Source organism: Meleagris gallopavo, chromosome 9 (assembly GCF_905368555.1).
Source record: "Meleagris gallopavo chromosome 9, MGAL_WU_HG_1.1, whole genome shotgun sequence".
Taxonomy (NCBI): domain Eukaryota; kingdom Metazoa; phylum Chordata; class Aves; order Galliformes; family Phasianidae; genus Meleagris; species Meleagris gallopavo.
The window spans coordinates 18,966,249-18,991,705 of NC_139412.1; the positions used below are offsets into that span (position 1 = coordinate 18,966,249).

The 25,457-nt window shown below is 39.0% G+C and overlaps 1 long non-coding RNA gene across 1 annotated transcript; it reads right to left on the reverse strand.

The window, feature by feature from the left end:
* Positions 1 to 212: 212 nt before the first annotated feature.
* Positions 213 to 24,443, reverse strand: LOC146543810 (uncharacterized). Its single transcript, XR_014884924.1, has 3 exons — positions 22,766 to 24,443; positions 22,022 to 22,112; positions 213 to 17,846 (listed from the first exon to the last, which is right to left on the reverse strand). It is a non-coding gene; the product is annotated as an uncharacterized LOC146543810 (long non-coding RNA).
* Positions 24,444 to 25,457: the final 1,014 nt, after the last annotated feature.

Consider the following 25,457-nt stretch of genomic DNA (forward strand, 5'->3'; position numbering starts at 1 on the left):
CAGGGCAGAGCTGCTGCCATGATCACACAGCTGGGTCATGTGCAGCCTGTAGGTAGCTTACTGGATATGTCTGCTCTACACATATCTTTCCAAATATTCGAACGCTGTGTGGATATTGTTAATCTTCTGTGTCTCACTCTGATTTATAGGAGGGAGAGGAAGTTCTTTGATATATGTATTCCTGATGTGAGATTAAGAAACAACGGTTCAAATGTTGGTCTGACCAGTTTATTAGAAATCTTAATCAATCAAGGAGATGGGGAAGGGGAGACAGGTGATAGAAAAGATAGGAAACAAAAGCAAGGGCTCTCTTTGTAGAGAGCAAGAGGGAGATAGTCACCACCACAAGTCCAGTGTGGTTCATAATTCAATTGTTGATCTTCAGTAGTGGTGGGTCGTCAGGCATTGTTGTTCCATTGCTGACAAGAGCTTCTCAGTGGTAGTACAGACTCATTTATAAGTCCCAAGTGGTTGAGTCAGCTCTCTTTGGAGTGACAGCTCAAATCCAAAGTGGCTGAATCAGCTCTCCTTGGCGTGGCAGCTTCTGGCTCTGGGATCTCAACAGAAACTCCTTTGCTCCCATCTTCTGGGCCTTGCCAGCAGATAAGAGGGAACAGGGATGCCTACCTGCATCCTGTTTTTCACAGGACAGGATGGTATAATTCCCCAATTTTCCCATACCAAGCTGGAGTTAATTGGTCACAGGCCAGATCTTCCTCCAGTAAATACTCCTAAACACTCTCTTCCAGATGCAAACAGCTCCAAACAAATGCTTTCAAATGTAAAATTGTCCACACAGTGATGTTGATTGCCAGACAGCTACACCACCTCTCATCTCCTAGATAAGTCAGTCTTATCTCAAGAAATACCTCAGAAAGCAAGCTTGAGCCAAAAAACAAAGAAGGATTCATACATTACATTATTCTTGCACAACTCAGCTATGACCTTTCTGTGCTAGGTGCTTTCTACGTCAGGCAAAAACTTGTGTTTGTTGGGCCTTAGGGTCTTAGGATGGATATATACATCCATTTTGGACTCAGATGACAGTTGTGATTTGTTTTCTTATTTAGTGCTGTAGTTGTGTTAGTGCTGTCTCTTGAATTGTTGCAGTTATTTTGCTATCAAGGTGCAAGTGTATTTTTGTCATCTTTTAATGAAGATATGATATTGAGAAGCATAAAACTCCTTATGCCATTATCAGTAAAATGCTGAAACTAAGGGGAGTTATTTTGCTCTACCTAACACGTTAAAGACGATATGTGTCTGTACAGGCAATAAAGTGTGTATTCAAAAAAGTCAGCAATACTAAAAACCATGTGTGTAAGAAAGAATTTCCCATTAGAGAGGCATGTTTGTTGTGTGCTTTTTTTCTGTCTCTTTACTATTGATATATTTGTCTGTATTTTTTGCATATGAGTATGAAATTCCACCAAGTTCTGCTGCCATCACAGGGCCATTTGTTCATTTACATTCTTTCCTATTCTATTAACCCAGTTATCCAGTTTTTAGTAACTGAAGGGAATTATTCTCTTCCACATTCTTTTACTGTAAATTGGACACTTGTGATTTCATACCCATTGGAACTAGGATTGAATTCTCTTTGCTTTATGATGCCAAAGCTGCCTTTCCTTGTTGCTTATCATCATCCATACTGTATTCTTGTACTGACATTTCTCATCCATGGGGATGCAATTCCTGGCATATAAAGTGTGTTGCAGTGATAATTTTTATTGGTGGCAGTTGTCGTTAACTCTAAGCATATTAAAAAGAGCTCTCTTCACATTTAAAAGACTGATTTTGAAGTTGTGAGAAAATTCGTATTCTTGACACGTCAAGATAGAAGTCCCTTATCTGGAAGCCTCACACACTTGTTGTGGTTTCGTGATTTTTTGTTGTGAGTATTCCACATCAGAACATCATGCGGAGTTAACGAGTTAGTGTTCCGGTTCTGTTTACTGTCGCGGACTCTTTGAGTATCCTGATTGGGAGGGGAGGGAGCGGCCTCCCCGGAGGACCTGGCGGGAGGAGGCAGTGGCAGAGCTGCGGCAGGACGCGGGGCGGCTGCCTCTCTCTGCTTGGCCCGGCTCAGCCATCCCAGCTCGCCGCGGAGAAAGCGCGTGCTTCCCTCGTGCTACCGTGGTTTGACTCTCGTTTCTGATACTCTTGTCTCTCTCGCTTTGTTTGATTTAGTTAGATTTAGTAAATTACCCTTCCTCCTCAGATCGTTGCCCTTGTGTTTTCTCTTCGTTAAAACTACCGGCTGGCTCTCTGCCCTTCTCCCTCTCCCGGAGCGCGCGCGGCCCGGGGCCGGCCGGGTCGCAGCAAACCGTTCGTACCTTTTTTTTTTTTTTTTTTCCCCCTCTTCTTCACGGGGCCTGTGCCCCTCTGTCACGGACTTACATCTAAGGATAACCCTGACACACACTCCATCCAAAATGTGTGCATTTGAACAATAAATGTAACACAAATCTGAGCTTATAACTAACTCATTAAACTGAATGAAAGAAAAGTCATCCCTGAAACTGAGAGCAAAACATCTTCAGTAAAACAAAGAGATCCCTATGTGGTCTAGAGAGGTTGCTTAGCATGTTCTATAGGACCAGAGTGCTATAATTCTGTCACATTAGGAGCCAATGAACAGTATTTTACAAATACGAGAATTAAACACACAAGTATTTAAGCATTTAAACTGTGGACAATTCTTTTATAGTCTGGTCTTGAAGAAGAGCCTTTTTTGAGTTGTGTAAGCATGGCTTCTGAGTTAAAAGTAGAAGACTATGTTAATGTAGTGTAGTGTAAGCGCAAGTGTTTTAATCTCTGAGGAGTGGCTGTGGTCTCTTTCCTCAGACTTTTTCCTTGCATCTGTTGCTGCAATATTTTTGTCTTGGTGTCGGACCCAAGATCATTTCAATTTCCTGGGGTTGGAGAATCAAAGTCCAAGTTTGCCATCCTTCTTCTCATGCTAGCAATGGAGTATCCTGAGAACCTCCAGTTTCCTACCTGTTGCTATCTTTGCTAGGAATAAATTTCTTTATAAATGAAAGAGACCTGGATCATGCTTGTGAAAAGTTCTGCTGGGATTCTGTGTCTGCTGAGGAGAGGTAGTGAGGCCACAAAGGAAAGCATTCCCACAGCTTTGTTGTGTGCTTAGGTCCTGCCTTCCCTTCTCTCAGTGGGTCTCACAGTGTAATAGAATATGGTCATCTCTGGCTAGGCTAGCTTAGTTAATTACTGCGAATTTTGACTTCTACTATGAATTGATTTCAGTGCTTTCTGCACCTTAGGTTTATTAAGAATCTTTTCCCATATGTAGTCTGTAGTAACTTTACCAAAAAATCTCTCACTCACCCAGTTATGGGGCATTTTTAGTGGGATCTCTCTTTGATGGACTGTTTAGTTCTGCTTGGTAACACAAGGCACAGTCTTAGCTTGTTATGGCAGCATAATCATCTCAGACTCCCATGGAGCTGAAGCTGAATGAAACCTTAGAAAAATTAAATAGGATCTTTTTAGCTTTGAATCATCCCTGTATTAGCAGTATTAAGGATGATAACATCTGGAGAGATCTAAAAGTGCTTAGGGGCTGGACAGTAGGAATAGGTGCAGTTAGAGTAATTATGTACATGGTACAGAAATAATATGTATATTTATACTCAGAGAAATATGCAAAATTATGAATCAGAAATATGATCCTTTGGAATATATTTCCTATGCAACCAAGGGGCTCATTTAGAAATAGGTACTTGGATGTAAAATGAGTACTAAATGACTTTTAACATACTATGCGTGTTAAATGTGTTAACTGCTTGTGTTTTTATTTTCAGAAATTTAATACAGTTCTTTCAATTGTAAAATAAATGATAAAAAAAGAAGGGAAAAAAAAAAAAAAAAGAAATACATGTAGCAGATCCGTACATAAGCTTTCCAAAGAACAATCTCTGTCTGTTAGATTTCTAGGGTCACATACAGAATACCTTTCTAGACTTTGAAACTTTCTCCAAACATATATATAGCAAATATATAATATTTGTTGTGAATAAATACTCTAAATATAGCTTTCAAGATTTTTAGAAGGCTGTTTTGAGTTATTCCTGAAGCATAAAATACTAGAAATGAAAATCTAACCACAGAATTCAAGAGGATTCAGTGTTTCTCCCTGGGGTCAGAAGAAAATTAAACTTTAGATTTTTACATTACATTCCTTTATTTTCTCTCCAGAAGTGTAAAGCAGTTCAACAAAAAAACACGAAATGCAAGAAGTGTTCACTGTTTATTTTTTGATTTGGTGTTTTTAAGCCACTATCTAGCTGGTGAGCTCTTTCATTCAGGTTAATAGTGTTCACTGACAGCACGTTATGTTTTTGAATTCTTCAAGTTCACAATACTAATACTGGAAAAGCTGTAAAAAACAATTGGACAGTAGAAGGATTGTATAGACTCCTGGTTGAACATACAATTACTAAAATAACTGTCCAGTACCAAATATGCCTCCCTGCCCTCAAAAAGGGGCTGTGTCCTTGTAGTCTGGCTGCAAATCTGTATTTGAATATGCTGACTTTGTAGCCACATGGATGAGGAAGAAAAGCAAGCTTAAGTAATGAAAAGACTAAGCTGTTGATTTGTTTGCATGGCCACTGGTCATTAAAATGTGAAGGAACTCAGTATTGAGATTCTTTCTACCAAGTTACTCCAAGAATAATTTCTTTTTATCCTTTAACCATTGAAATTATATAATAATATATATAATAATAATAATTAAATTATATAGTAACTTGATACTCTGTGTTTTAGAAAGATGTTTTTTATGTCTAAACCTAATATCCCATTATACCATTAATGAATGTCTCAGTGAAGCTATCACCAAAACATTTAGTAAACATTTAGTGTGAATTTGGTGATACTTTGAGGAAGATTTGTTTCCTTGGAACTTTCTCTGAATGAAAAATTCTTGCTTTCAGGTAAAGTACTGACAGAGAAAGTATACAAGCTTTTTATTTTATTTTTTTCCAGTAATACATCAACTCAGAAATGCAGGGAAGTAAAACTCTCAGTTACTGTCATTGATAGACTTCTCTCCTACCTCTAGTTCTATTCTTACCAGAAAAAATCTATTATGAAAAAATAGAAAATAAGCTCTGATTTGCAAAGTTTCTTATGCTTCTCAAAGGACAGGACAATAGGATGTGATCTTTAAAAACTAAGCAATAATGACACACAAAAGACTCAAATGAATGGAACAAAGGTTGATTTGTAGAAGAATTTCATTGAATTATCTAGAAGCATCACTAAATAGATTAACTTATTAGGAAAACACACATTTTCATTGAAGAGGAAGGCTTTTTATCCTTATTTCAGTCACCTATGTGTTTCAATTGATCTCAGCATATTTTAATTAAAATTATTTAATAGCTTGACTACATGTAATAAAACATCTTGTTAAATTAACAATTACAAATTGTGCTGGCCATCTTTAATTAGAATGCATTTTTGTAATTTCTCATGTCAGATTCTGAGGAATCTATCACAGAATCACAGAATCACCAAGGTTGAAAAAGACCTTCAAGATCATCCAGTCCAACCATCCAACTATCACCAATAGTTCTCACTAAACCCTCAACACAAAATCCAAATGTTCTTTGAACACCTCCAGGGTCGGTGACTCCACCACCTCCCTGTGCAGCCCATTCCAGTGCCTGACCACTCCTTCAGACAAGTAGTATTTCCTAACATCCAGCCTAAATCTCCCCTGGTGCAGTGTGAAGCCATTCCTTCTAGTCCTATCACCAGTTACATGAGAGAAGAGGCTGACCCACAGCTCACTACAACCTCCCTTCAGGTAGTTGTAGAGAGCAATGAGGTCTGCCCTGAGCCTCCTCTTCTCCACACTGAACAATCCCAGCTCCTTCAGCCTCCTCACAAGGCCTGTGCTCCAGACCCCTCACAGCTTTGTCACCCTTATCTGAACCCCCTCCAGAGCCTCAATGTCTTTCTTGCAGTGAGGGCCCAAAACTGGACACAGTACTCGAGGTGCAGCCTCACCAGAGCTGAGTACAGAGGGACAATCACTGCCCTGTGCCTGCTGCCATCACTGTTTCAGATGCAAACAATCAAATGTTCAATAATCAAAATGTTCCTGGAAGAAAAAAGAAATCCAAGCCACTGAATGTCAAATAAAAACGCAAGAAGCAAATTGTAGTAAAAATTACTATCTGAGATAAAGTGGAAACAAAACACTAGGTTTTGGCTTACAAATGAAGGTTCTTTTTTGTTTGTTTGTTTGTTTGTTTGTTTGTTTTGTTCTTGATTGTTAAAAATCCATTGCAGCACTGGAAATACTGTAATTGGCATCCCTGACTTGTCTTATGTATACAACAAGAATACTTTTTCCTACTCATTTGGAAATGTTAATTTATAGGTTGTAGAATGCTTTCTCTGGCTTGCAAAGTCCATGATAAAACACAGCTACTACAGTTCACTGATCTTTCCCTATGAAGGCCTAAAGTTATTAAAAATATATCTTTAGCCTTTTTATTGAAGTTTTTATATGCAGATACTTTCATGTTTGCCTTTTTTCTTTTTCATTATAGCATAGACAAAAAGGAACTAGTTTACCTCTGATGCCAAGCACAACAATCAGGTGCTCTTTTCTTGCACATTCTTAGGTTTCAGAATAGCCTTGAGGAGATTCCACTTTGCAGATGGTGACAGCATGACCTTCAAAGTTACGATATCTCATAATCATATTTTCAGTGCCCTGTAACCAAATCTAAAGCTAATGCATTGTGTGTTTGGGTGTCATTTTTCAAAACAGTTTTATTGCTCATCTAGATCTGGAAACTGTGTTTAAAACTAGATCAAGTATTCATTCCTGCAAAAGAGGCAAAAATACAGCCCCATTAGCTGTGAGAATATCAGCATCGTATCTGGCACGAGAGAGATTTCTGCCAGCAAAACAAAGAAAGCTATTCAGAAGCTGAACTAATTGAGATATTGTGGGTGCATTACAAGTATTTGGAATTTTTTTTTGTTTTCTGGCTGATATAGTGCATTCATCTCACAAATACTATTGTAATTACAATGATGAGAAAAAGATATTCAGGTCAGGTCAAGGATAATAAACCAAGAGATTAATACTCCAAGTGATGAAAGGATTTTGGTGCCTCATAATATTTCATTCTAACTAGTGTCGTGGATGTATTTATATATTTATATTCCTTGTTTTATAACACAGACTATGGTCTACAAAATTTGACTTAAGAAAATAGATTTTTTTGTATTCCTTTCTAACCATCACTGTCAAGGCAGCAGCTTTTATTGCTGCAAATTAGTATTCTAGCACCCTGAAGGTGGTACATGTTCACCAGAGGAGAGCAGCAGTATAGGCACAGTATGTCAGAAATCCCCTTTCTCTGCTCTGTAGGTTCTATGTCACTGCAACTGTCCACTCATTCGTGTGTCATATCTGTATGAAAAAACAGTTTAACATGGTCTTTCCCTAATACAAACACGAAAAAAACTGAAACATTCTCAATCTTAAAACATACTTTCCTCTGTGGGAGATAACTGAGCAAAGAGTAAAATAATAAGATTTACTTACGTTCATTAAGATCTCTTTTCCAAACATTTGCTCTAATTTGAAAAAGAAATATATATGCTTTTCTGAGCAGCAGCCTATATTAAAAACCACAAAGGTTAATGTAATTTGAGTGTCATGAAATGTGATTTAATTTGGAAGATTGCAGTCTGTGAATATTAAGTTCTAACAAATTATATTATTCAATGACAAATCACATAGGGCATATACATAATATCAGTAGATACTGTCATTATAATCATTCTTCTAAACAGTAGTATGCAGGCTTAGTATTTTGGCTCAAGGTGTTCATTTGCAAATGAACAATCCGTCATGTGTAGGAAAAAGGAAATCGCTCCAGGTTTGTGTCAGGTTGCCCTGATATTAACTGCTGCTCTTTGATGTGACATTGTTTAGACCTAATGCCGGTGGAAGTAATAGAGGGGAGAGTCACTATTTCATTATTTTGGATAAATTAAACTACTGGCTGCCACTACCCAAATACAATGCTTCTAATGTTCATATCCATAACTCACACCAACAAGAAGTTTTATATGCTATATTTTTTCCAAACTTTTAAAATATATCCTATATATATATATATATACATACAACCTTTATGAGCAACAACCTGTGGGAATCAAATGTTGTTTCTGCATTAGAATTGGATAATATATATATTTTTATTTCATGATCTCCCCTGTCATAGTTCTTTCTGGGAGTCTTTCTGCTTAACTTGGGGAAGATCTCTGATAGTTTACGTCATTTATCGTCTAGATAACCCTTCCCAGGGATGCACACTCTGTATATAGGTGTATATAGGTGTATATAGGTGTATATATGTATATTTTGTCATACACACTGCAAGAATATCCTGCACCAGATCAAACCAGAGAACAAGTCATGGCATGCCCGGGGAAGCGCCTGAAGAGACATCGGAAGGCCTGGCATCATCCCCCGCCACGGTGATCCTTGTTTAACGAAGACTTGGAAGCAAATCACCATATCAATACGACAAGAAGAGCGCTGAGACATCTTGGAAACGACAGGATGGCGACTGACTGACACCAGATAACAAACAAATTAACAAGTAAATAACAAATGTAAATCCTCTGATAAGATTGTGAACCTGGAGTACTCAGCCAGTGGGGAAACGGGAGGGGGGGGAGGCAAGGGGGAGAAAACAGGGTATAAAGGCTGTCATGTTGTGTCCATAGGTGCTCCTGCTTGCGGGACGCCCGCCATTGCAATCGCGAATAAAATCTGCTTTTATCAGAGACACCGTCCTGACAAAATTATTTGGACATTTCCAACAAACCTAAGCAGTATGTTGCAGTCATTCCATTTTTCTTTTCTATTTTAAAAAAAAGTAGACCTAGCTGAACCAGGGGCTGCAGAAATTAACAGGAGACATTCTACTGTTTTCTATTGACTTTATAGGAACTGTCATGGGAATGCATTATTGAACTGTTATCAGGGACATAATTTATTCTGACAACTATAGAATAAAATTAACAGTGGCATAGTGAAACACAGGGGAGAGATGCACATCCTTTGTACCATGTAGGAGTGTACGTTATGGCCAAGAGTCATGCACATAGAAAACACATAGTACCAAAACAGAAGTTTGTGTCCCACCTCATGAAAAAAAAAATGGTGGAGCAGAAATTACTAATTCAGTAATCATTAACTAGATTTTAAGATATGTGACAGTTTGCTTGAAATTCTGTGACTGTTCAGTAGAAGAAAACTTATTATAAAATTTAGTTTGTATGTACATAGTAAGAGACTAGACATATTAAGGTTATAAAGTTGCTAAACTGTGTTACTATCACAGAGTGCACGGCACATATATTATACAATGGATTAACAGCTAACAAATTCATGGACGTATTTTGAATGTCTCTGAATTAAATCAGTACTTTGATTTTATTAAAAAGAACTCTGAGTATTTCTTAATATTATTAAATCCATGTGTACTGCAGCGCTACATGCCAGGAATTAGATATAATTAATTCTTCTTATTTTTATAATAATGTATAGTACACTTTTTAAACGGGACACAACTTACTTCCTTGACCTTTTTGTTTTTTCTCTCTTCCCAAGCAGTCTCTTTTGTGACACTCTTTATCCTTTAAACAGATAGTAAGAGGATCTATAGAACACAACTAAATCCAACAAGGAGCCTCTACAGGACTCTGCAAGTTAGTCTTCTCCATAGTATTTCATAAATTTAGAAATAGTTTGTCTCTGCTGAACTCCAACAACACAATCTGCTCCGGTTACAAGGTGTCTTAGAGAAATATCTTCAGTACTCTAACAGAATATTGGTATTAAATTGAGATGATGTGGAGGTTTACTTGACCTATCAGCTTGGAACTGCAGCTATATTAATGTTTTTGACTTCTTTGTCTACTCTCAAATGATCAAAGAAACTTTTGTTTCTTCTCCCAAGAGGCATCAGCACAATACTCAGTTTAGGCTTTCTTCTTCATTTATTGCTGAATCTTACTAGTATAGCAGTTAGTTGGGATTATCATAAAGAAGTCTTATCCTTCCTAAATATTCATTGTCCTATAATATTCCTTTCTTCTCTTTTCCTGCTTTTTGATAGTTTAACCACATTTCAGTGCTTCTCACAGTCTCCACATTCTAATGAAAAAAATATGGAAATACAACTCCTGCTTTCTCAGTTTTGTCAGTCTCACTGGTATAAGGTCTACAGCAGAGTCATGAATCACTTCACATCACAACAGTATGAAATAAACCTGGAGATATTTCCCTTCAATTTCATGTGATGAGTTGCTCATTTGTAAATAAGCACCTAGAGCCAAAATGAGTCTTGATTTTGACTTATGATGTTCCAAATCATTGCAAATTTGAAAAATAATACAGTGTTTAACTGACAGATTAATGAAACATTTCCAGTTAACAAGGTCACAGTTTACAGAGTTGCACAGAATCACTGGAAAAAAAACAGTAAAGCTTACCCTAATTGAGAACTGCAGCCCTAAGTTGAGAATGGCAAAGAAGCTGTTGAGGGGCCTGGAGTACAAGCCTTATGAAGAGCAGCTAAGGGAGCTGGGATTGTTCAGTCTGAAGAAGAGGAGTCTCAGGGGTGGCATTATTTCTCCTTACAACTCCCTGGAGGGAGGTTGTGTTGAGGGCGCAGTTGGTCTCTCCTCCCATCTAACTAGTGGTAGGATGAGAAGCACTGACCTCCGATTACAGCAGGGGAGATTCAGGTTGGCATTAGGAAATACTTCTTTTCCAACAGAGTGGTCAGGTGTTGGAATGTGCTGCCCAGAAAGGTGGCGGAGTCACTGACGCTGGAGGTATTCAAGAAATGTTTAGATGTTGTACTGATGGACACGGTTTAGTGGGAAATATTGGTGATAGGTGGACAGTTGGACTGGATGATCTTTGAGGTCTTTTCCAGCATAGATGATTCAATGATTCTAATATAGAGACAGATGTAAATGAAATAAACATTTCAACAATATTTTATTTTAAAGTCTGGGATTTTGTCTAGCACACATGTGAAGCCACCTAAATTAAAACATTAAAACTTGAACTTTCTGAAGTAAAAATGACTGCAGAATTATTCTTTTCCAGTATGTAAATTAATTTAACTATGTTGATAAATTTTGTATAAAAGACTTTAAAAGATTTAAGTGTCCAGAGCTTTGTTTGGTATAATAGTTACAGAACTCATGACATTAAATACCACCTGATTACTTAGCTAATTACTTTGATTTTCTTTTAATTTTCAGACCTCTGACTGGAAGTATTGCATGAAAACACCAAAACACTGTAGAATGTATTTAAAAATCAAGCTGTAAAAAATAAGGAGATAAGTTGTTTTACCCTAATCCCATGAAATTTAAGTCTTTAGTTACAGTGGAAGCAGCTCTGGTGATAGAGCCAGCGTACAAGATGTGCCAGTGTACTAACAGTTGTTTCTCCTCGTTTTCATGAACAGGAATATGTCTGTATGTAATGATAGACCTTGCTTAGAATTTTGTGAGAAAGTTTGCTATGTTTTTAAAGTTACAACCATTTCAAGATGCTCTGCTTAACTCCCATGCAAAGTTGACACTGCAGTAATACTAGCAAAATAAATTTACAAACATCACTAGATTCTTGAAGACTGAGAGATTTTTGTAAATGCAGTTCACATTATCTATATCCAACTAGCTACAATTGTAACAAGCAGTAATAACTAACATGCATATACTTATCCATCCACCAAGTACAAACTTCCAGATTTAAATAGATTTTTTATGCTATCCTTGTGCTACTTTTCACACTCTCACCATTATATTGGCTGCCCAGTTAATTTTAGTGCACTCCATCCAACAACAGAAGAAAGAGCTGTTCATACAATCTGTAATCAAATTCTACACAACTAAGTTTAGGGATTTTAAAAGAGTTTTTAAAATATCTGGCTGTGATGATGGCTTCTTTACATAGTTTCCTGTTTCTGTTTCACTATAAAGTCAATGTTCCTATTCTAATGAAAGAATTACAGCAGAATACCAAATTCCTCGTATTTATTCTGCTTCCTGTACATATGAGCATTCAAAATAGCACCAAACTCTATTGCACTGTTATGAGTAATTTATAGTAATGATACTCAAGCCAACAAATTAAAGAACAACTTTTACTCTGTGACAAGTCTAAAAGATCTGAACAATTAAAAATTTGCCCCAACTTCAAGTTTCTACATTATTATTAGTGCTATATTTCTGATATAGGGCAAACCAACTAACAAATACTGCTAGGTAGGCAAGAAGAAAGAACTGGAACATACAAACAGCATAAGTCATTCTCCCTTTGTGTATTTTCTGAACCATACTATGTCTGTGATAATAGGTGAAGGTAACTACCAGTATTCTATGAAAAGCTTTTATTCATTCTTTTTCAATTTATAACTCTCATTAAAGTCCAAAGTGATTTGGGAGCCATATATATCAGTTATGTTCCACCTGCAGCCTGCAGGCTGAATATGGCCTGACATGGCTGGCAATACAGCCAGTCCTCTGCCCGCACTATAAAGGTGGTGGCTCTTTACCACAGAGAGGACCTGGGCAAGCACCCATTGCTCAGAAGCAGCCATACCATCAGTGTGCTAATAACACTGTGTCAACTGAAACTAGGGCATGGGGAGGGCAGTACTGTGCAGTGCCTACTCAAGTGATGGCAAATAACTGTATGAATTTTGATAGACCACCTAACCACAGTGCTCTGAACAGTGAAGAATACGCAGTTCTGCTTTCTGTTTTCATAAAGCAGTTTGAGAATAGGTTTCAAGACTGCCAAAAAAACCATCAATTTATATTTGCAGTACCATTTTCAGCTGATATAAATACATTATGTGCAAATTTTCAGATGAAATGTATGGAGTTGCAATTCAACTCAAAAATCTGATCATGTCTCTTTACCAGACTTTTGTAAGACCTATCTTGCCAGAGAGAAATATCTTTTGCTTCATAACTATACACTGGTCCTATCATCACTTATTTGGCAGTATGTACATTTGTGAACATTTGTCAAGGATGAAGCACAGGAAGGGTAATTCTTCATCAAAAATCTCTGATAAATACCATGAGACCTCACTAAGAATTGCAGTCACTTCTATTGAACAAGACTGCTGCATTAGTTTCAAAAAATCAAGGTTCAGATATCCCACTAGTTTAATGCTTTTGTTACTTGCATATTAATTATATTACATATCTTACTAGGGCTCCTCTGAAAGTAATGCCTTCTGCTCTATTACACTGGCCCATGACATCAGAGGCAGATGTTGGTGGCATGGCAGCAAAAAACCTTCCCACCAATATCCCATTGCATTTTGATATTGTGTGACAGATGGCAGCACAGGGGCAGTCTGAAAAAGTGGCATCTGACATGGAAGTGCATATGGAGCAAAGATATGCCACTGAAGTCCTCCATGTGGAAAAAATTGCACTCACTGACCTTCACTGATACTTTCTGAATGTTTATGTAGACTGAACAGTGGCTGTGAGCACAGTGAGGAGGTAGATGGTGCATTTCAGCTGTGGCAACAGTGGGTCACTCTGGTGCAGATTTTTATGGTTGCAGCATGGAGGTTCTTGTTCATTGGTGGAAAAAAATGAATAGCTAATGGTGTTGACTGCACTGAAAAAGAGTGTTTTGCAGCAGAAAATTTGCTCTATCAAGCACTGTTATTTTGCTCTTTGTATCTGTTGTCATTTCCATAGAAATAAATGGGAGACATTACTTTTGGAACAGCTTAAATATATGTGACCCAAGACAATTCCTCTCTATTCAGTGCAGCCCAGGCAAGACAAAATGTTGGATACCCATGATATAAGTCAGTGAACTCACTCTGGTTATGAAAATTGAGAAAACAGTAAAAAATATATGTTCTATTTTTTCTATTTTTAAATAAAAATTGTTTGACTTTTAAAGAGAAGTGGTATAAGTTATTCATCTTTTGTATAAATGTCATTATGAAATATTTTGGGATACTCTCAATTTCCTTATTTTTACTTAGAATAAAAGTAATATCTACTTTTTCTTATAATAAGAAAAAGGAATCCAAAATAGTCATGGCTCCCACATAGAATATTACTAATTAAGTTGATCAAGTTGCGAATCAATAAAAATGTAAAACACAATTAATAACACAAGAAATAGAGCAACATTAATGACATGCTTTTACTACTTTTTTATGACATCACCTACTATACTGTGTACAGCTCTGGCCGCCTGTCTTCAAGAAAGTTAACTCAGCACATTTCAGTTAGAAGGGGGAGACCTGACAGGTGTAGTGAAACACTGTGAGACAGGAAGATAGTTAATAAAAAGTACTCATTTTGTCAAGGAAGAGTACATACAAACTAGCCATTAATAACTTAGAAAAAAGTTCTGAATTATAGGAGCAATCAGATTCCAGTTCCAGGGAAAGTCATAGCAAAAAAACACCTAACTGCATTCAAATAGAATGGATGAAAGTGGTAATATGAAAATTTTTTTGTGAAAGCTGGAAATTGAAGTAAAAGACCAGGGACTCCCTTCATCTACTGTATTCCCTCACAAAATTTTCAGACTTAATTGAAAAGTCAAAGAGAGAACTTGGGGAAAAGTCAAGTCACCGTGGCCATGGGAAAATAATAATTCTGCATTCACAGCTTGAGCTCAATGGCATGATGTAAAAGATCTACACTGTGTCCTCACTGAATGATGGTGTTGTAACATAACATTGACTAGATAGCTCACCTGGGGAGTGTCAGCCACCCTAAGCAAGGATGAGATAGGAGGTATTTGGAAAAAGAGGTATAGAGTATGTATGTACAAGAGGGCAGAAACCTTGTTGTGAAGGCATTCTTAATCATAACTTCCAAGTTCTTGTTTTTGCAATATTAATATGAATAATCTTTTGGAGAGTTTTCACAACTACTTTAAGGTAAATATCAGGAGTATGTAATTATAGTTGAGAGCAACAGTGGAAGTATTCAAAGTGGTGCTTTCCATCTTTTAGTAACAATAAGTTAAGAGTTAAGAGCAGAAGGAGGCATATGGACCAGACAAATACAAACCTCTCAGTTTAATTTGTTCTTCAATACTAGGTATTGAAGTACTTTGTGGCATGCTGAATTTTAAAATTTGCTTTAAACGCACTGCCTAATCACTGAAAAGCATAGGTACTTTTTGTATCATGCAAATGAGTGAGTCTCTTCCAAGATTTGATCATTCACCACCTTTTTAAAAACCTAAAGTGATAGGCTATTTATTCTTTCAGAATGGAGTTTGTTCCTTATTTTTGATCATCTTCCTCATTCTTTCTAGTTTTCTAGTTCTTCTGTACTCCTCTTTAAATTGATTTTATCAGAACTTCAGTCAGCATTCAAGACAGGGGAACACCAATGATGTACTATGTTTTCTGATTTGTTCTCAATTTTGGTTGGTTTGATTTGTTTTTTTTTTTTTCCCCTAGATATAACATTACTTGTCTTTCTGAACTTGAAACAGGTTTAAAGGAAACTATTAGAAATGACACAAATCTCTTGCTAAGACAGATTTGAATCCAGTATTATTTATCAGTGGTCTTGGAAATCTGAAGAGGTCCCAGTTGAGTGAAAGTTGGAAAACATTGTTCTTATTTTCAAGAAGATCAAAGAAGAAGACCCAGGTAATTATGGACTTGTCAATCTCACCTGCAAAAATTATGGAGAAAATTATGATGAAAACAATCTGATTATTGCTTGCAGGGAACATGAGTTCATGAAGGAAAGATCTTACTCATTTAACTTGGATTCCCTCTCAAGGGGTAGATTGCCTTTGCTGCTTTCCATTCCTCAGGTGCTGATAAGGACTTAGGTGATAGGTTGTCTAATACCACAGTTAGTACAATATTTTAATTCTATTCATGTATATTTTAATTCTCTCAATGCACGTTTTACAGGAGAGTACCAAACAGTCATTTAAAACCTGCATTTTCTTCACCTATTTCATAAAGATGAAAGAGATATACTACTTTTCCACTGTGGTATAAATCAAATATATTAATCAGCAAATGTGACCTTGCCTGCAGAGTCCATCCTTGAGATTTTGTTTGGTACAAATGGTTCTTACTCAGAATCAGCTGGAAGAAGACCAAATGCAAATGTTGAATTTCTGATTAAAAAAAAAAAAAATTAGATATCAATAACTTATTTAGCATGTACTGAACTCTGCTCACAACAGATAAAAAATACAGATCTGTAAAAAAACAGACTAAGTAAATAAAAAGGGTAAAGATGGGGGAAGGTTAGGTTAGATATTAGGATGACGTTTTTCACCCAGGGAGTGGATGAAAAACACTGGAGCAGGTTGCCCAGGGAAGTTGTGGATGCCCCATCCCTGGAGGCATTCAAGGCCAGGCTGGATGTGGCTCTGAGTAGCCTGGTCTGGTGGTTGCTGATCCTGCACATAGCAAGGGGTTGAAACTACATGATCATTGTGGTCCTTTTCAACCCAGGCTATTCTATGATACAAAAGCAATTTATGCATCTTTGATTTCCTTTCTGTCTTTTCTGAAGGTTATGTCCTTTGAGAAGGAACATTCTCCTTGGTGTTTCATCACTTTGAATAATGCTGTCTTTCCTGGTTGACTTGACTTTTTTAGTCCCATGCCTAAATATGCTCAGATTATTAAGACAACTAAAGACCAATTGACAATGAAAATGCCACAGACTATACATGAATTTCTGTTCCTTGAACAGGTGGTTTCTGCCTGCCTCCAGTCCTGCATACTTTACACTTTATGACTTAGTCTTGTTTTTTATTCTGTCTTTTTACAGCTGCAAAAGACAAATCTGACTAAGCAGGTGATCTGAAACAGACAGCAAGGCTTCACTGAGGGAAGGCTGTGCCTTATCTGGTGCCCTTCTAGAATGCAGTGATGGCATCAGTGAACAAAAGGAAGACGACTGATTTCATCTCCCTGGACTTATCCAAGGCCTTTGGCATGGCCCCCCACCATATTCTTATCTCTAAATTGGTGTGATATGGATTTGAAGAGTGGACTAGTAGGTGGATAAGGGATTGGTTGAGAGGTTGCAGACAGAAGGTTGCAGTCAATGGCTCTACATTCAGGTGGAGGCTGGTGAAGAGCTATGACCCCCGTTGGTCCATCTTGGGATTGATGCTCTTTAAAATCTTTGTCAGTGACATAGATGATGGAATTGAGTGAACCCTCAGTTAGTTTCTTGATGACATTAGGCTGAATAATGTAACCGACACAGCAGAAGGAAGGGATGCCACCCAGAAGGACCCTGAAAAACTTGAAAGGTGGGTCTTTGTGAACCTAATTATGTTCAACAAAGCAAACTGCAAGGTAATGCACTTGGGTCAAGGTAACCCCAGGTATGTATACAAACTCGGAGAAGAAATCCTTGAGAGTAGCCCTGATGAGAAGAAATAAGCGGTTTTGGATGATGACACAGCCAGCAGTGTGTGCTTGCAGACGAAAAGGCCAAAGCTATCCTAGGTTCCATCAGAAGAGAGGTGGCAGCTGGGCAAAGGAGGTCCCCCCTTACTCTGCCCTTGCGAGGCCCCATCTGGTGTGCTGTGTCCAAGTTTGGGGCCCCCAACAGAGGGGAAGATGCAGAGCTTTTGGAAAGGGTCCAGAGGAGGGCCATGGAAATGGTCCAAGGACTGGAGCATCTCTCCTGTGAAGACGGGCTGAGTAAACTGGGCTTATCTCTCCTGTGAAGACGGGCTGAGTAAACTGGGCTTGTTCAGCCTGGAAAAGAGAAAGTTATAGGGAGACCTCATTGTGACCATCCAGTATTTAATAGAAGTTTATAAACATAAGGAAAATCAACTTTTTATGCAAGTAGACAGTGATAGTACAAAGGGGGAATGGTTTTAAATTAAAGGAAGGAAGATTAATATTGGATGCCAGGGGGAAGATTTGCTGCGTGGTGAGGTGCTAGAACAGGTTGCCCAGGCAGGTTGTGGATGCCCTGTCCCTGGAGGTGTTTAAAGCCAGGTTGGATGGGGCCCTGTGCAATCTGATCTAGTACTTATCTAGCAGCTGGCAACCCTGTCTGTGGTGGCAGGATTGGAACTTGGTGATCCTTGGGGTTCCTTCCAACCCAAGCTATCCTATGATTCTATGATTCGGTGATGCCCAGAGAAGCAGTAGTCACAACCATATCTGTGGCTGTGCTCATGCAGCTTAGCTGTGACTGAAGTTTGTGCAGATCTATTTTGCTATCTCACTGCTAACTTTTTCAGGTATTGTTAACAGCATATCCTGGCAGGTAGGAAGACGTGTCGCCCACATTGAACTCTATGCCCTTCAGCCTCTGAGGCTGCTTGTTTTTTGGAGATGCAATCTCTAAAAAAAATGTGGTGTTGACATAGTGTGCAGGATGAGATTGGATTTCTCAGCTTGGGGAGTTTAAAAGAACTCCATACAGGCACCAATGGGTTTTATTAGTTAGAATGAAATTGCAGAATCACAGAATCACAGAATATCAGGGATTGCAAGGGACCTTGAAAGATCATCTCTTCCAATCCCCCTGGACTGCCTGAGCAGGAACACCTCAATCAGGTCATACAGGAACGCGTCCAGGTGGGGTTTGAGAGTCTCCAGAGAAGGATACCCAACCTCTCCAGGCAGCCTGTTCCAGTGTTCTGTCCCCCTCATCGTAAAGAAGTTTTTTCTCATATTTATGCGGAACCTCCTGTGTTCCTGCTTGCACACACTGTCCCTTGTCCTATCATTGGATGTCACTGAGAAGAGCCTGGCTCCATCCTCATGACACTCACCCTTTACATATTTATAAACATTCATGTACGCTCATGAGCCCTCAGTCTCCTTCAAACTAAAGAGACCCAGTTCCCTCATGCTTTCCTCGCAAGGAGATGCTCCACTCCTTGCATCATCTCTGTGGCTCTGAGCTGGACTCTCTCAAGCAATTCCTTGTCCTTCTTGAATGGAAGGGCCCAGAACTGGGCACAGAACTCCAGATGCAGTCTCACCAGGGCAGAGCAGAGGGAGAGGAGGTCCTCTATGGACCTACTAGCCACACCCCTTCAGATACACCCCAGGATGCCATTGGCCTTCTTGGCCACAAGGGCACAGTGCTGGCTCAAGGTCATCCTGCTGTACATCAGGACCCCAGGTCCCTTTGCCCTACACTGCTCTCCAGCAGGCCAGTCCCAACCTGTACTGGTACCTGGGGTTGCTCTTGCCCAGATGCAAGACTCTACACTTGCCCTTGTTGCATTGCATTATATTTCTCCCTGCCCAACTCTCCAGCCTGTCTAGATCTTGCTGGATGGCAGCACAGTCTTCTGGCTTGTCAGCCACTCCTCACAGCTTTGTGTCATTGGCAAACTTGCTGACCATGCACTCTATTCCTTCATCCAAGTCACTGATGAATATACTGAATAGCACTGGTCCCAGTACCACTCCCTGACACACTCCACTAGACACTGGCCTCCAACTAGGCTCTGTCCCACTGACCACAACTCTGTGGCTTCCTCCATTCAGCCAGTTCACAGTCCACCTCACTACCCAACCATCCAGTCCACACTTCCTCAATGTAGCTGGGAGGATGCTGTGGGAGACGGTGTCAAATGCTTTACTGAAATTAAGATAGACTGCACCCACTGCTTTACCATCATCTATCTACCTGGTTATTTCCTCATAAAGGCTATCAGATTGGTCAAGCATGATTTCCCTTGGTGAAGCCGCCATGCTGACTGCCTCTAATGACCCTCTTATCCTTGATATGCCTACAGACAGAGCCAAGGATAAGCTGTTCCATCACCTCTCCAGGGATGGAGGTGAGGCTGACCGGTCTATAGTTACCAGGGTCTTTTTTTTCACCCTTTTTGAAGACTGGGATGACATTTGCTTTCCTCCAGTCCAGTGCCAAGGCCATTTTCATCAAAGGACCCTAGGAGCTGAGAGTGAACAGAATTACAACAGTTGACTTAAACTGGCCAAAGGGATATTCCAAACTATATGACATCATGAGGAATAAGTTTTGAACAGAATGGGTGTGCATCTCTCTCTCTTTTGCTACTCACAGGACTACCTGGGCATTGGTCAGGTCAGTCAGAGTTGATGAGCTATTGCTTGTACATCACTTGTTACATATATTCACACATATATATAGTCATAGCTATTAACCTTCTAATTTTCTCTATCTTTGTAAATAGTTTTATCTCAACACACGAGTTCCACATCTTTTTGTTTTTTTTTCCTGATTCTCTCTCTCCCATCCCACTGGGAATGGGGAAATGAGCGAATGACTGTGTGGTACTGAGCCACCTGCTTTGTTAAATCAACAACAGCATCCACCCTTATTCCCAGTTACAATCCTCTCTGTCATCCACAGATGCTACTTGGATTTGTCAGCCCTTTGTAATTGGAGTTAGCATCCCAGTAACCATTTCCTTGCCAGAATACTCTTGTAAGATTATTAAGCCAAAAATGTATGCTACAACAACAGCCCATTATACTAAATAAGTTGAAACAATTAAATAAAATAGGAAAAAACAAAGGTAAGCCATTACAAAAGTAAATGATAGAATTTAGTTTTCAAGAAAAACAAGGTTCAACACAAAAAATATTAAAGAATTAAAATAAAGCATTAAAATAAAACAAATATGAGCCAAAAATAAAATGACCTCTTCCTTTCAGTATTTACCTCATGTAAACAATCTTCTGAAAATTTTTTTTTTTTTTTGTAAGTGCAGAACAAAGATTATCCTTTATTGCCAAGTCTCTGATATTATATTAGTAACACATTCCCTTCGCATTCAAATTATGGTCCCTGCTGCGGATGATACTTTCTATGTTAATAATATTAACATGAACATTGAACAAACTAGTTATAATTCAGTTATGCTCTTGCTCCCCTTGGAGTCTTAATTCCTGACCATTGCCCATGCACAGCCTATAAAATCTGTAAACACACTGTGCCTTACACTGAAAGTTCTTTATTTTGGGTAAACTACTTTTTTTTAACCAGTAATAGTGTTGTTAATACATAGGCCTGCAGGAACATAGAATAGAAATACGTTTTTCCAAATAAGAAGCAAACTGGTACACTGTATGTATAGCTAGACGGCTCAACACATATTAGGAGTTTGCTGTATTTCTTGAAATGTTGGTGCCTGTATGTAAGCCAAAGTTGAAACGTACAAAGAGTGAAGAGGTTGGCTCAGGTCATCAGCATGAAGCTGGGGGTTCTGTGGCTGTTTTGCCCCATTTTGGATAAATTGCAAATTTGCATGTTGCAGTATGCAATTAACAGCAATTTGTTGTTATCTGTCTGTTTCAGTTGGCAATCCATACATCCTCTAATCTTGATTTCGAATGTGGTTTATAAGTAGAATTACACTAAGACTTGGATTCTTGACCTGTCTCTGTAAGCACAGGAGAAGAAAGAAACTGTAGCAGTTCCACTAAACCATCAAGAGGAGCTGATCCTTTTTTTTCTGGAGGCAATGATGTGAACAGAAATCAGATTCCTTATGGATTGTATGAAATTGAGAGCTCTAAAATCTGACATAGGATCTTCATTGGATTATTCACTCTGACATTTTTGTTTCTTTCTCATGGTCTAATTAACTAAAGAAAAATGAAACTGTGGAAATGAAAAACTCATCAGTAGGACATTCTTCTACAGACATCCATATCTATTCAGTGATAACAGGATGTATGATGACAGAGAGGTATTATTTACACAAGCAAAAGTTGCAACGGTGATGGGAAAGTATAGTACCTTTGGCTTTCTGCAGTGGAGCCGTCATATATGTTCTTTTACATACTTCAAACATTGTAATTAGTAGGAAAGATGGGTAATATTAACATTTCTTCAGCATAAACATCAAAGCATTCAGCCCCGTGTCAGTGCCCCCTACATGTTCAGTTATCTTTCCAGTCTGACTTACGCCATTTTCACAGTTGTATTTTTTGCCCTGGATTTCTCAACAGACTGAGTTCTGGAAGTGACCATTTTTCTGTATTTGTGGTTTTGGAAAGCTGTAAGACACAAATTTGGGGAGATTAAGAGAATATGCTGAGCAAATTGCACAGAACAGTTATCTGCTCTCATAATCCAGCTGTACTTGGCCTCTTGAGCAAAAGGATGCGAGGAGGTAGTGATCTTTGTTCTGATAAAAGAGGCGATTCCATATATTCAGCCTGTGATGCTTGTAACCTGGAGGAAACACGGAAAGATATAAAGGAACATTTTTTTCCTATCTTTTTTTCAGTTCTGTTTAATAAAAGGACTCAGATTGTTCCAACAAAGGTGTCTAGGATTATCCTTGCTGTGTTCTCCAGATTTGAAATAACGTCAGCTAATGTCAACTAGCCCTAAGTGTGGCTGAGGTTTTCTGAACTAGCAACAGCTTATGTGCCTTTATTTATTTATTTATTTTAACACAACAGCTAGCATAAATACAAAGTAACTAAGTAACATAGGTATTAACTGACTGTGACTAGAAGGAAGCATATGGTGACTGCTAATGATGGCTTATATTTCATGAAGGAGTTCTATCATTAATCCAGAGGATCTCACAACAGAAACATGCCAGTTTTTAGTGGTATATATTTCTTACAGATTTCTTTTAAATGAGAGCCAGAATTCAATGTTTGCCAACTGTTTTCTGTGGCTTAGCAGTAAAACTAACCTCTAGTCAGATTTCTCATTTGCACCACTCCTTTTCTCCATTAGTGATTTTGCTTGATTGAGTTTAAATATGCAAAATGGTTTTCTGGCTAAAAAAAAAAAAAAAAAGTCTTTTATCCCACCTACCGACATTCATATTTGCAATTAGCATTATAATTAGCATAGCAAATCAGAAGCTGTGAAATATGTGAAGATTCAGTGCTACTAGAAGAGGAAAGCTTTGTAAATGTTAAGCATGCTCACTAAGCAGTTCAAAATCTAGGGCAAAAAAATTGCCATTTTAGTCACTAATTACCCTGTACTTAAAGATCTTCTAAATAAAAGGCAGTAGTACATATCTGAAAGTGATTCTGCAGCTAGGTGTATCAAGCAGGTAAGCAGAGCATTTCAGTGTTTCTCAGCCTTATAAAACAAGTGATGTTTCATAATGGATAGTGACAAACAATTCACTGCAAAATAGGAAAAAGAATACACTGTGAATGGTCATTTGCCTCATAAGGATGGCTTAATTTACTGGAAGGCAGTTTGTGTCTGCACTGTTTCTATTCATCGCTTTGAATTTTGCAGATTCAGACACCTCAACAAAACCAGACATATAGGTAGGGTATTTACCATTCACAGTTCAGTTTCTCTGCATAGACATTTCACTTCATGAATGTGCTGTAAATCTGCATTATGAAAACCTGAATAAAACTTATTTCAGTTGTCCTCTTTGTACAAGTTAATGACAGCCTGTGTATGAAATCCTTTAACTGCAAAGATCACCATTGTGAATTTTTCTAGGACTATGTATGGACCAGAGTTATAACTACATTGAATTCACTGAATAATAAGGGCATTTTTAACTGTACACTGTGAAGGGTCATTCTTAAAATCTTAAAAATTAATGTTCAGGTGCAAATTACTTGTCAATTTTGCAAGGCCTGGTGGTGCTGCTATCAGTAACTGCACAGTACCTTTGTGAGCGGCCTACAGAGTAGTCCCATGTGGCTGCTTCTCAAGCATTGTTCTGAACTGAGGGATGTAGGAGGCTTTAGATGAAAGGGTTAGAGCACAATCTTGCCCTGGCACTTGATATATGGAAAGTATGGCTTAATGTCAAAGAAATGAATGTATTTGTTTTTTTTAATGTTCCAAAAACTTTGCTAATTATTTGCATCCCATGAACAAAACAAGCTGTAAATAGTAAGCAATCATGCATTACTTGTAAATGGTCTCCCTGTACTTTTCCTTCAGTCTCTCCTCATAGGCCATATTCTCCAAGACCTTCACAAGCCTTGTTGCCCTTCTTTGGACCTGCTCTAGCACCTCCATGTCCTTTCTGTACTGAGGTGCCAAAAACTGAACACAGAAAGGTGAGGCCTCATCAATGCTGAGAACAGGGACAGGATTTCTTACCTAGTCCTGCTCACCACAGCATTCCTGATACAAGCCAGGATGCCATTGGCCTTCTTGGCCACCTGGTCACACTGCTGGCTCATATTCAGCCGACTGTCCATCAGTACACCAAGGTCCTTTTCTATCAGGCAGCTTTCCAGCCACCCTTCCCCAAGCCTGTAGGGTTGTCAGGGGTTGTTTTGACCAAAATGCAGGACCCAACACTTGGCCCTATTGAAACTCATACAGTTTTGCCTTGGCCCATTGATCCAGTCTATGCAGGTCCCTCTGTAGTGCCTTTCCTTCCCTCTCCCTCTCCCTCTCCCTCTCCCTCTCCCTCTCCCTCTCCCTCTCCTCTCCCTCTCCCTCTCCTCTCCCTCTCCCTCTCCTCTCCTCAGGCAGATCAACACTCCCTCCCAACTTGGTGTCATCTGCAAACTCAATGAGGGTGCACTCAATCCCCTTGTCAAGATCATTAGAAAAGATGTTAAACAGAAGCAGTCCCAGTACCGAGCCCTGGGGGACAATGCTAGTGACCAACTGCCGACTGGATTTAACTCCACTAATTACAGCTCTTTGGGCCCAGCCATGCAGCCAGTGTTTCACCCAGCAGAGGATATGCCCATCCAAACATGGGCAGCCAGCTTCTCTACAAGGATGTTGTGGGGAACAGTGTCAAAGGCTTTGCTAAAGCCCAGTCCAGGTAGACCACATCAACAGCTGTACCTTCATCCACTAAGTGGGTCACATTTTCATAGAATGAAATCAGGTTTGTCAAACAGGATCTACCATTCTTAAACCCATGCTGACTAGGCTTGATCCCCTGATTGATCCACAATGGCTCCCGAGATTATCCATTCCATGATCAGATCTGGCACAGAGATGAGACTGATAGGTCTGTAGCTACCACGATCATCTTTCTGGCCCTTTTTAAAGATGGGCATCACATTTGCCAGTCTCCAGTCTGCCAGGACATCCCCAGTTAACCAGGACTGTTGAAGAACGATGGAGAGTGGCTTGGCAACCACATCCACCAACTCCCTCTGTGCTCTAGGGTGCAATCCATCCAGCCCCATGGAACTTGTGAGCATCCAGCTTTCGGAGCAGGTCCAAAACCACCTCCTCATGGATCATGCAGGGCCTATTCTGTTCCCCATCCCTATCTACCAGCACAAAGGGCTCTGTTCCCAGGGAGTAACAAGTCTTCCTACTTAAGACTGAAGCATAGAAGGCATTAAATACCTCAATCTTATCCTGATCCTTGGTCACCAAGCTGCTCTCAGCATCCAACAAGGGATGGAGATTTTCCCTAGCTT